Source organism: Microcebus murinus, chromosome X (assembly GCF_040939455.1).
Source record: "Microcebus murinus isolate Inina chromosome X, M.murinus_Inina_mat1.0, whole genome shotgun sequence".
NCBI lineage: Eukaryota > Metazoa > Chordata > Mammalia > Primates > Cheirogaleidae > Microcebus > Microcebus murinus.
In genome coordinates, this window is record NC_134136.1 from 43,333,319 (window position 1) to 43,346,956 (window position 13,638).

The 13,638-nt window shown below is 38.0% G+C and overlaps 1 pseudogene; it reads right to left on the reverse strand.

Moving 5' to 3' along the window:
• Positions 1 to 1,436: 1,436 nt before the first annotated feature.
• On the reverse strand, positions 1,437 to 2,020 carry LOC105885780 (jupiter microtubule associated homolog 1 pseudogene; annotated as a pseudogene).
• Between the last annotated feature and the right edge of the window lie 11,618 nt (positions 2,021 to 13,638).

Here is a 13,638-nt window from a genome sequence, read left to right on the forward strand (position 1 = left end):
ATGTAGATGAAGTCCCTCAAACAATCTCTTGGAGCTTCCCTCAGAAGATTAGAAGAAAAGTCTCTCTGGGCTGATAACAACTCCTAGTCTCTTCTCTTCTCTTCTCTGATGGTTGATCTTCCTTGCTTATTTGAGGAGATTCCTAGAAAGGGGATCTTAAGACAATTGCATTTCTTTTGGAAAGAAGCTTTCTTAGGTAAGAAAATTCCCAAAAGAATCCCTTCCAGTGCATTTGTAAAGAGGATCAGAGAGACAGGGAGATAGGGGAAGGCTAGAGAGAGCCCTTTGTTCTGATGCTTTCCGATTATCAGAGCATTCAGCATGCTGAAGAGCTACATTTTGGGCAATCATTTTCTGTGCTCCAACACCTTTTAGTTTTAGCTAGTCTAATGAGCATACATTTTTTTAAATCTCATTTTAGTTTTAATTTGTATTTCTTTGAAGACTGAAAATGTTGAGCATCTTTCATGTGCTCATTGGTCATCCATATATCTTCTTTTATAAAGTGTTCAAAAATATTTTGCACCTCCCTTTTATGATTTATTAGATTGCTTGTCTTCTTACTATTGGCTTGTGAGAGTCCTTATTTATTCTGGTTGCAAGCACTTAGATATATGTATTGTGAATATTTTCTTACAATATAGGACTTGTATTTTTCTTTTTCTTGTTGCTGTATTTTTTTTTCAAAATGTGGATATTGTTTACTTGAAGCAACAGTCCAGTATTTTGAAGTACAATACACATTTTAAGGATGAGGCTTTTGTTTCATGGTCAAACACCGGCGTCATGCACACAGCAAGTTATTTAATAGCAATGCCCCTGTGGTGTCGGTTCCTGGACGAAGACCCACTTCGGTGTGACACCCTCCCTCACTTACTTCACCACGTTCAATCGCAGCCAGTCTGATTGTATGTCCAAGCCTTCCTCTGCGTGAGAGCAGCAGTCTGTGCTCATCAGCCAGCCAGTCACATTAGTATCTGACTTCTAAAGATTAAAAAATAAAAGGCAGTTTCTCTGCTCTGCAGGCAGCAAGGCATGAGGTGTAGGCCTCTTTATTGTTCCATATGGCACAGTAAGATGCTTTTAGCAAAGGGCACTGGTAAATTAGATAACACCAAGGAGAAGGCTCTGCATAAGATAATCTTGTGTGTTCGGACCTGACAGGATGGTGCCTGTGTACTGTTTATGGTCTGTCCAATCAAGGCTTGATAAACCCAAGTAACCCAAGTAAGTGTTAAAAACCTCAGTACAAAAGATCCTCTAACACATTTGGAGCCCAATTATTTGTTCTTAAAAACACCGTACTAAGTGTCACAAAGCTTTCCCTCCAATCTACAACTAGAAAACACTCATGACATGGTCCACAGATCCAGAGAAGCCAGGACAGATAAAGAGAAACCTGTTCTTCAAAAAGAGTGGGAAAAAACAGCAGTGCATAAAGTGCTTCTTTTTTAATGAAACAAATCCAAAAGACGTATAGTCAGGCTCAAGTTGTGCAGTTCACAAGCATGGAGGAAACAAACAAACAAAACGACAGAGTTCAGAACAGTCGGAGTTAACCCAAGACAAGGCTGGACCTGCCACCAGGGGGATTTCTTCTGGATGGCACCCACGCCAGGTCCACAGGGCTGGGCAGAGGAGCGACGGGCACAGGTTTCTCTTCACTCTGTCCCAGGCTGACTTGCAAGTCTATGTCCACATTTTCATGAATATCACCTTCTCCCTTCAGATCTAAGAAGTCTCCAGAGTTTGCTTCAGACAAGTTCCTTCTCTGTGGCCCAGATGACTCTAAGTCTTATCTGCCACCACTAGACTTGGCACCTGCCAACTTGGCCGAAGAAGGGGAATTTTCTTCAGGTGTTCAGAAGATGTTAGAGGCCATTTTGTTCATCCTCACAGGTTGTTCTGTTGGTTCATCAAAGCCTAATGAAAAATTGGATCCACCACCTGTAGGCTGCAAAACCTGGGAGCTATTCCTGCTGTTGAGGTCGACACTCTTGAAAGTGGTGGTGGTGGTCATGGCGCCAAGGAGCGAGCTGGCGAGGGAGCAGAACGCTGAAAGGGTTGGACTAGAGGGGCGCGGAGAAGCTCCATGCAACACAGCCGGCCACCGCTGCAGCAGCCTCTGCCATTTGTTGGTGTATTTTGAAGGTCACAAGTTTTTCATTTCTATTGTCAGTGGGAAACCCCCAAACTCTGTAAAAACAATTTAAAGATGTTAATTCTGTGTCAAATATGTGCAACTGCAGGCCAGGGAGCATAGTCTCAAGAAATTCTGAAAAAAACGTACAAGAGGCAGCCAAGTTACAGTTTGGTTTTATACATTCATGGAGATAGGTATTAAAGGTATTAAATACATGGAAGGTATACATTGGTTTGGCTCAAAAAGTCAGGACATCTTGAAATGGGGGCTTACAAGAGACAGGTGGGTTTTAGGGATTCTTTAGCTGGCAATTGGTTGAAAGAATTAAGTTTTGTTTGAAGACCTGAAGTCAGTAGAAAGGAATACTTGAGTTAGGATATGGGGGCCTTCTATCTTTCATGTGATGCTATGAAGTTGGAAAGTCGCCCACATTATACTAGGATAATAAAAATCTCTTTAATGAGATTTCATAATTTACAAGGCATGACTTACCAGCCTTGTTAGAAAGAAATTTGGACAAGAGAAAAAGAAGTTCAGAGTTCAGTCCTCGCTATGAAGTCTACTTCAGCACTTTTTTTTCTATTGTAAGGAGTCAGATTTTCTTAAGAAATCAAGATCAGGAAGATTTTCTTTTATGTATTGTTCTAGAAATTTTGCAACTTTAGTTTATGTTTCTGTATTTTAGATATTTCAAGTAAATTTGTGTGTATGGTGTAAGATAAAGAATTATTTTTTCAACATTTGCATATCTAGTTGATCCAGCACTATTTGTTGAAAAGAATATTATTTCCACATTGAATTTCTTTGACACCTATTTTAAAGAGTCAATTGAGCATACATGAGTAGGTCTATATCTACATTCTATTCTATTCTTTCCTATTGATTGCACTTAAGTATGTTTTCACAAATACCATACTGTGTTGATTACTGTAGTTTTATATTAAATCTTGATATAAAGCAGCATATGTCTCCCAACTTTGCTCTTCCTTTATAAAATTGCTTTGACTATTCAAAGTTCTTCACATTTCCATATTAATATTAAAACCAGCTTGTCAATTTTCACAAAGAATTCGGCTGAATTTTGACTGAAATTACATTGAATCCATATATTCATTTGAGGAGACATGATATCTTCACAAATTGAGTCTTCCAATCATAAGCATGGCACATCTCTACATTTATTAAGTTCTTCACTTTCTCTCAGGAATGTTGTTTCATTTTCAGCATACAGGTTTAGTACATACTTTGGAAAATTTACCCCTAAGTATTGTTATGCATATTAATAAAATTTAATTTTCTGATTGTTTGTTTATAGTTAATATATAGCAACAAAATTAGTTCTATGAGTTGACCTTACGTCATTGTCTGCAATCTGTCATTCTCCAGCTGCTTTTTATTTTATGAATTTCCATCTTAGGTTTTTAGCTATTTTATCATGATGTGCTTGACTATGGTTTTCTTTGTAATTAGCTATCTGGGATATTGTGAGCTCCCAGATATGTAGATTGTTGCTTTACATAAAATTTAAGAAATTTTGAGCATCATTTTTTTCACAATAATTTTCTGTCCCATTCTCTCTCTCCTTGCCTCTGGGAGTCCAATTATGTGTATGTTTGAGAGCTTTGTATTAATTCACAGGTCATTGAGGCTCTTAATTATTTTTAAAATATTTTTCTTTTTTGTTTTCAGATTGGATAATTTTTTTGACTTTAAATTTTATCATTTTTATTTCATTTTATTTTTTTAAATTCAGGATATTATGGGGGTACAAACATTTTGTTTACATGAAATGCATTTGCCTCACTCACGCCAGGGCCACAAGCATGTCCTTCCCCCACACAGTGAAACCAATTTGCTTCTGAGTACATGTGGTGCTTATTTTTCCATTCTTAGGATATTTCACTTAGTAGAATGGGTTCCAGCTCTAGCCAGGAAAATAAAAGAGGTGCTATATCACCATTGTTTCTTAAAGCTGAGTATTGCTCCATGGTATACATATACCACATTTTATTAATCCATTCATGCATTGATGGGCACCTGGGTTGTTTCCACATCTTTGCAATTGTGAATTGTGCTGCCATAAACATTCGAGTGCAGATGCCTAGTATTATATTATATATATTATAGAATGTCTTTTATCCCTTTGGGTAGATGCCTAGTAGTGGGATTGTTGGATCAAATGGTATTTCTATTTATAGTTCTTTGAGATATCTCCAAATTACTTTCCACAGGGGTTGTACTTATTTGCAGTCCTACCAGTGGTGTAAGAGTGCTTAAATCTCTCCACATCTACACCAGCATTTGTTGTTTTGGGACTTTTTGATTAAAGCCATTCTTACCGGAGTTAGGTAATATCTTGTTGTGGTTTTGATTTGCATTTCCCTAATGATTATAGATGTTGAGCACATTTTTATATGTTTGCTGGCCATTATTCTGTCTTCTTTAGAAAAGTTTCAGTTCATGACCTTTGTCCACTTTCTGATGGGATTGTTTGACTTTTTGTTACTTTTCTTAAGTTCTATATAGATTGTTATTATCAGCCCTTTATCAGATATATAGAATGCAAATATTTTCTCCCATTCTGTAGGTTGCCTATTCGCTCTAATGATAGTTTCCTTGGCTGTGCAAAAGCTTTTTAATTTGATCACGTTCCATTTATTTATATTTTTTTGCTGCCAAGATTGCCTTGGGGGCTTTTTAAAAAAATTCTTGGCCTAGGCCGATGTCTATAAGAGGTTTCTCAACATTTTCTTCTAGATTCTTAAGGTTACATGCCTTAAGTTTAAGTCTGTTATCCATCATAAGTTGATTTTTGTGAGAAGTGAGAGATGGGGATCTAGTTTCAATCTTCTGCATGTGGTTATCCAGTTTTCCCAGTACCATTTATTGAATAGGGATTTTTTCCTTAATGTATATTTTTGTCTGCTTTGTTGAAGATTAGATGACATTATCAGGATGACTAAGTCCTCTTCCAAAGGTCTATATCATTGTTCTTGTGCCAGTAACATGCTGTTTTGGTTAGTATAGCCTTGTAGTAAAGCTAGAAGTGTGGTTGACTGATGACTCCTAATTTATTCCTTTTGCTTAAGATTGCTTTGGCTATATGAGGTCTTCTCTGGTTCCATACCTCTTGTATATTCCTAGGTAGAGCTGGAACCCATTCTACTAAGTGAAGCATCCCAAGAATGGAAAAATAAGCACCACATGTACTCACCATCAAATTGGTTTCACTGATCAACACCTAAGTGGACATATAGGAATAACATTTATCGGGTGTTGGGCAGGTGGGGGAAGAGGAGATGGGTATATATATATACATAATGAATGCAATGTGCACCAACTGGAGGATGGACATGCTTGAAGCTCTGACTCGAGGGGTGAGGGGGGCAAGGGAAATATATGTAACCTTAATATCTGTACCTCCACAATATGCTGGAAAAAAAGACTTTCCCCTGTGTTTTGTAGTTCCTTGAATGCCTCTTTCATTTCTAGTATTTCTGTATGGTATTTCAACTTATTTAGGGAATTTTCATTCATTTCCTGTATTGTTCTTTTGGCTTCTTTGTATTGGGCTTCTATCTTCTCTTCAATTCCATTGAATTTTCTTACAATCCATATTCAGAATTTGTCCTCCATCATTTCAATCATTTTGTTTAAGTTGGTATTCGTTATTGAGGATCTAATGATTTCTTTTGGGGGTCACTTTTCTCTGTGATTTTCATGTTTCCTGCATTCTTTCACTGATTCTTTCTCATCAGGTTATTTGGTTGAGATCTGGGACTGCTAGTACTGGCTTATGGCCCTATCTCCAAGTCCCCAATGGTCGTTCCTTAACAGTGCTGTGGAGAGGCGCACTAGTCCTTATTGGCTTAGAGGCATTTTAGCAAGTTGGGTTATCTCTGACCTGCTGCTTTCACATCTTGCCAATGGAGATTAGTGAGTTTGATCCCATAGATTAGGCTGCTAGGTTTTGGATTGTACTTGTGTGTATAACTCCATTGCCCTCTAGTAGCTTGAGATGGAAGGTGCTGTGTTAAGCGATGGGGTTACCCTCTTTGTCGTTGATTGTAGTTTGCATGGAGGAGCCAGTTATCAAGGTAATCTGATGTCTCTGTGTTATGTTCTGGTCCCTCAGATGTCCCAATCTTTGGCAAGGGTTTTGGTACTCCCATGGTTTACGTGGACCCTGTTCCCCCTTAAGGTGAGGGTAGGGGCAAGGTAGATCTCAGCTGGTACCTGCAAGCCTGGGTGTGTGCTTCTGTGGTCGCTTCATCTGCCATTAGGAGGAGCCACTAATATGTTATTCAGGGCTCTCTCACCACACTTGGAAGGCTGCTCCTGATGGGAGGGTTCAATTAGTGCAATTGATAAGGTCTCTGGCCAGGATTTTCCTTCCCTGTGCAAAAACCCCAATGCTGGCAGCTGCCCAGTATCAGAGAGCAACCCCTAAAGTTATGATTTTATTATATGACCTAATCCTGTCCAGCAGGTTGAATCAACAGGCTGCCAACTATTGTTCAGCACCATGGCACTGCAGATTCACACCAGTCACACAGAGAAATTGACTTTTTGCACTTCTTCCCACCTCCAAGGGCAGTGCCCAATACAGCTGACATGAAAGTCACAAGTCTAGGGGAGGTGTGATTCCCCAAACTGCCACATGCCCCAGTGTCTCCAGGCTGGGGATCCCACATATGACAGCTGCCCACATCTGGAGAACTAGTGTTGGGAGGAAACACTCAAGATTCCCCGACCAACCCCAGCCTGGTTAGCTGAATCAACAGGTTGCAGACTATATTTTACCACAAAAGTCCTGTGGATTCACACCAGCCACACAGAGAAAATGGCTTTTCATCCTTCTCCCTACCTCTGAAGGTGAGTTTTTCACCCAGTGTGAAAGTCCCTGGGCCAGGATAAGAATGCTGTCTGAGATCACAGTGGGTAGCGCTGGGGCGACCATTCAGGATTTGGTAGATGTCAATTTGGTGGGCTGAATCAACAGGCTTCCAGATGTACCTTCTGCATCCCAGTCTCACAGTTTCAAGTCTGCCTAGCAGAGGGTCCTGCTCTTTCTGTCCCACCCTGAGCTTGCCAAATTGTCAGTGGTTTCTAGGGGCAGAGCCCTATTTTCAGCATTCACCTCCTTTGTTTTGGTCCTGATGACCACCAGAGGTGAGGTACCTGTCTCCAAAATCCCTTGCACAGTCACAGGAAATAAGCACTTAGACCATTTCCTCCCCAACTCACTGTAGTCCCAGCACAGAGCACCAGGGAGTTCAAAATATTTCCTGCTATTGCCTCCTCTCCACAGAGCCTGTCATCCTGTGACACAACTTTGCACTGACTTGAGGTGTGTCTTTGTATGAGAAGGTGCAGAGCTCAGTGGAGGAGCTGGGTATTCTCCTGTGGGTCAGATCACACTGCACTGGCTGGCTAGGCGAGTGTGATCATCCTGTGCTCTATTGCCTATTATTTATCTCCCACTCTAGAGTTTTTGTGATTGTATCCGTATCTCCCACTCACCTTTCTTTTTTAAAAATTCCTGCACTGTGTGTCCCATGGTGTTTCTCTGCAGATTTACAATGCCATTCTTGAGGTGGAGTGGTCCACTCATGTGTAGCCCTTTGAGTTCTTCATCTCCTTCTCTGGGAGCAGAGAGCCAGGAGGTCACCATTTATCTGGCTTTTTTTTCTCCTCCCAAAGTTCAATTCAATCTCTATTCTCTTATTAAAACTATATTTTCCTAGGCCTTGCATGGTGGCTCACACCTGTAATCCTAGCACTCTGGGAGGCCAAAGTGGGAGGTGCAATTGAAGTCAAGAGTTTGAGACTAGCCTGAGCAGGACCAAGAACGTGTCTCTACAAAATATAGAAAATTTAGCTGGGTATGGTGGTGCATGCCTGTAGTCCCAGCAGCTCCAGAGGCTGAGGCAGGAGGATGGCTTGAGTTCAGGAGTTTGAGGCTGCAATGAGCTACAATGACACCATTGCACTCCACCCAGGGTATCAGAGTTAGACTCTCTCAAAAACAAATAAATGAATAAAATAAATAAGATAAAATAATGGAGCTAACAATATATGGCCACTGTCTGGATCAGTCAGGACTTTTATAAAAACAAAAACAACAAACCCCATATTTTCCTTTATATGTTTGAATATATTTTTAATACCAGCTTTAAGGTTCTTCTCTTTTAATTACAAAATCCAAGCATATTGTCATAGAAATATTTTCATATTGATTACATTTTTTCTTGTTTTAGGGTCTTATTTCTGTCTTGGCATGTTTAAAATTTTTGAATATGTTGCTATTAATAGCTATGTTGGGTGATATAAGGAATCAATTTTGTGTATCGTCTTTAAATAATGTTGCTTTTTGTTTTGGTAGTCAGTTACTTTCCTGGCAGTTCCCTTTGGTTTTGTGTAGGCTTGGTTATAGGCTTTGTTAGATTGGGTCTTGAGCAGCCATAACCCTACAGAATGAACTTTTCCTAATGCGTGGACTTTCTATTGCCTTAGCCTAATGCTGGGAATTTTATTGTGATATTTCCACTCTGGCAATGACGGAATGCCAATGTTTCTGAGCACCGTGCAACCTCTAGGGTCTTTGTTTCACTATCAACTCCATGACAGCCTCTTGCTACTAGGTTTCACACAGTCCTGCCCTGAAGACACATAGGTCAACCCTTGACCGATAACTTATGGGAAACCCTGTGAACTCTGCTGTATTCTTTTTGGTACTTTATTTTAATGTGGCTGAGCTTGTACTCAAGTTGCAAAACAAAGCCTTTTGAACTCTTCCCTTTTATTTTCCCAAGTGACAGAAGACTGTCCCTGATTTGTACTGCTTGGAGTTTGGGAAGGGGTAAAACAGGCACTGGCTTGGCCACTGCTGCTGGTTTCTCACTGTGTTATGTGTACTGCATGTCTACTGTCTCCAAGCAGGCACAGCCACAGGAATTGCCCATGGGCTGCAGCCTTTGTGGCTGGAGTGCCTTGTGAATTTATTTCAGGCCCTAAACCCATTTTTGTCAACCAGTAGTGGAGCTAGACAGAAGTCAGTTTTCAGGACAGAGGATTTCCCTCTGGCTAGGCTGGTCTAAAAGTTCTCCCCATGGGCACCAGAAGAATTCTTCCCTGTGCTGTATTCCCCTGTGTCAGTATGCTCCTGAGTTCCCATATAAAGTCCCACAATCGCTTCACTCTCCTTCCCCAGGCATATAGAGTCTCTCGTCACTTGTTCCAATGACATGGCATTGTCGAAGTTTGGAGAAGGAATGCTATAGGCAATGCAAGATTGTCTTTTCTGCTCTCTTTGTTGACTCCTTCCTTGATATAATATTAAAACCAGATACCATGATTACTCACCTGATTTTTAGTTTTTCTGAAGGTGCTTGGTTTTGTGGATAGTTGTTGAATTCGGTGTTCATGCAGAGGAATGATCACTGGTGGTTTCTATTTGGCCATCTTGCTCCACCCCCCAAGTGTTTTAAAAGAATATTAATACAACTCTCCACTGATAAATTTGACTGACTTTAAAAAACGGATATTAAAATAGTGAAGTCTTTGGATCCTTATAGACCATGGGGGAAGAAAATTTGCAGCTCAGGGAGAATCATCTTCTACATGGGGAAAGGAAAGGTAAGAGTTAAGATGGCTTTGTTTTGCAACTTGAATACCAGCTCAGCCACAGTAAAATAAAGTACCAAGAAGACTACTGAAAGCCCTGATTCCAGGCCTTAGCTCCTGGATGGCATTTCTAGACCCACCCTGGCCGAAGGAATTCAGTAGCGTATCAGAGAAATTTAACAAAGAGATTGAAATAATTTTAAAAATAAAAGAAAGTCTGGAGCTGATGAATCTAATTGACAAACTTAAAAATGCATCAGAGTCTCTCAATAGCAGATGATCAAGCAGAAGAAAGAATTTGTGAGCTATAAGACAGACTATTTGAAAGTACACAGTCAGAAGAGAAAAAAGAATGGAAAGGCATGCCTACCAGATCTAGAAAATAGTCGCAAAAGAGCAAATCTAAGGTAGAGGGAAAGGTTGGGATAGAAAGTTTATTGAAAGAACTAATAACAAAAAAATTTCTAAATCTAGAGAAAGATATCAATATTCAGGTACAAGAAGGTCATAGAACACCAAACAGATTTAACCCAAGCAATGCTACCTCAAGGCATTTAATAATCAAGCTTCCAAATGTTACAGATAAAGAATAGTCCTAAGGAAAGCATGAAAAAAGAAAAAAATAACATCTAAAGGAGCTCAGTACATCTGGCAGCAGACTTCTCAGTGGAAACTTTACAGGTCAGAAGATGGTGGCATGACATATTAAAAGTGCTGAAGGAAAAAAATCCCTTAACCCTAGAATATTATATCTTACAAAAATATCCTTCAAACATGAAGGAGAAATGAAGCCTTTCCCAGACAAACAAAAGCTGAGGGATTTGATCAACATCAGACCTGTCTTACCAGAAATGCTAAAAGAAGTTCTTCAATATGAAAGAAAAGAAGATTAATGAACAATAAAAAGTCATCTGAAGGTATACACTTAACTGGTAACAATAAGTACACAAATACAGCATACTCTATTGCTGTAATTTTTGTGTATAAACTACACATATCTTAAGTAGGATATTATATTATTTTGATAAGACAAACATCAAAATAATACAACAATTTTTTGAAAGATAGTATAAAAAGATATACATGGAAATAACAAAAAGATAAAAAGAGAGGGGATGGAATTAAAGTGTAGAATTTTATATGTTTGCATTAAAGTGTATATTTTATTTTATATTTATTTTATATTTCACTTGGCTTATTTTTTTTGCCAGTTTGTAAGTAGAGTTAAGTTATCATATGTTTAAAATAATTGGCTATAAGATGCTTTTTGCAAGCCTCATTTTAACCTGAAATCAAAACAGATACACAAAAAATAAAAAGCAAGAAATTAAAACACAATACGAGAGAAAATAACTTTTAATAAAGCATGACAAAAAACAAGGAAGGAAGAAAAAGAAGACCACAAACAACCAGAAATCAACAATATGACAGTAGTAAGTCCCTACCTATCAATAACAACCTTGAATAGGTATGGACTATACTCTCCAATCAAAAGACACAGAGTGGTTGAAAGGATAAAACAAGTCTCAATTGTATATTATATATTGTATGCAAGAAACCCACTTCGCCTATAAAGACATACGTAGACTGAAACTGAAGGGATCAAAAAAGATATTCCATGCAAATGGAAACCACAAACTAGCAGGAACAGCTATACTTCTATCAGATAAAATAGATTTCAACACCCTAAATTTAAAAAGAGACAATGAAGGTAATTATATAATGATAAAGGGGTCAATTTAGTAAGAGGATATAACAATTCTGGATACATATGCACTCAACACTGGAGCACCCACGTATATAAAGCAAATATTATCAGAGTGAAAGAGAGAGATAAATCCCAATAGAATAATTGTTGAACAACTTAACACTCTGTTTTCAGCGTTAGGCAGACCATTCAGACAGAAAATGAAAAGAGAAACATTGGACATAACCTGCATTATAGACCAAATGGACCTAATAGATATTGACACACTGTTTTATCTAACAGCTGCAAAATAGACATTCTTCTCAGCTCAGGGATCATTCTCAAAGATAGACCATATGTTAGGCCACAAAACAAGTCTTAAAAAATTCATAGAAATTGAAATCATACCAAGTATTTTCTCTGACCATGATGGAATAAAACTGGACATCAATAACAAGAGGAACATTGGAAATTATACAGACACATGGAAATTAAACAGTATGATCCCACATGACCAGTGGGTCAATAAAGAGATAAACAAGGAAAGTAAAAACATTTCTTGAAACAAATGAAAATGAAAACACAATATGTGAAAACCTATGGGATAGAGTAAAAGCAGTAATAAGAGGAAAGTTTATAGCAATAAGTACCTACATCAGAAATATAGAAAATCTTTAAGTAAACAACCTAATGATGCATCTCAAAGTACTAGAAAACAAGAGCAATCCAAACCCAAAATTAGTGGAATAAAATAAGTAATAAAAATAAGAGCAGCAATAAATAAAATTTGAAGCCAGAAAAACAATACAAAATATCAACAAAATGAAAAGTTGTTTTTTTGAAACGATAAATGAAATTGACACACCTTTAGCTAGATGTAGAAAAAAGAGAGAAGATCCAGATTAATAAAATCAGGGATAAAAAAGGAGACCTCACAAGTGATACTGGAGAAATTCAAAGGATCATTACAAACTACTTTGAGCAACTATATACCAATCAATTGGAAAACCTAGAAGAAAAGGATAAATTCCTAGACACATACAACCTACCAAGATTGAACCCCAGAATTTAAAACTTGACTAAGGCAATAAAAAGTAACGAGATAGAAGCAGTAAAAAAAGTCTTCTATCAAAGAAAAGCCCAGGACCTGATGGCTTCACTGCTGAATTCTGCCAAGCATTCAAACAGGAACTAATACCAATTCTACTCAAACTATTTTGAAAAATCAAGGAGGCAGGAAGACTCCCAGAGTCATTGAACGAAGCTTGTATCACCATGATACCAATGCCAGAAAAAGACAAAATGAAAAAAAGAAAATTATAAACCAGTATTTCTGATGAACATAGATGCAAAAATTCTCAACAAAGTACTAGAAAACCAAATTCAACAATGCATCATGAACAAGTAGGATTCATCCTAAGGATGAAAGGATAGTTCAACATATGCAAATAAATCAATGTGATACATCATATCAGCAGAATAAAAGACAAAATTCACATGGTCATTTCAATTGATGCTGAGAAACATTAGACAAAATTCAATGTCTCTTCATGGTAAATACTCTCAAATAACTGAGTGTAGAAGGAACATTCCTCAAGACAATAATAGGCATATATCACAGACTCACAGACTTCAGTATCATACTGAATGGGGAAATCTGACAGCCTTTCCTCTATGATCTGGAACAAGACAAGAATACCCAGTTTCACGGATATTTATTCAACATAGCACTTGACATTCTAGCTAGAGCAATCAGACGAGAGATAGAAATAAAGGGCATTAAAATTGGAAAAGAAGAAATAAAATTATACTTGTTTGCAGATGATATGATCTTATATCTAGAGAAACTTAAAGACTCCATGAAAAAATAATTAGAAGTGATAACCAAATTAAGTAATGTTATAGGATACAAAATCAACAAATAAAAATCAATAGCATTGATATACCAACAGTAAACAAGCTGAAAACAAAATCAAGAAAGTAATCCCTCTCAACTACAAAAAACAATGGTGATCTAGCACCTCTTATATTATCCTGGATAGAGATTGAGCCCATCCTTCGAAGTGATGTATCACAAGAATGGAAAAACATACACCACATGTACTCGCCATCAAATTGGTACTAACTGATCAACACTAAGGTGCTCACAGGGTAGTAATATTCACTGAGTGCAGGTCAGGTT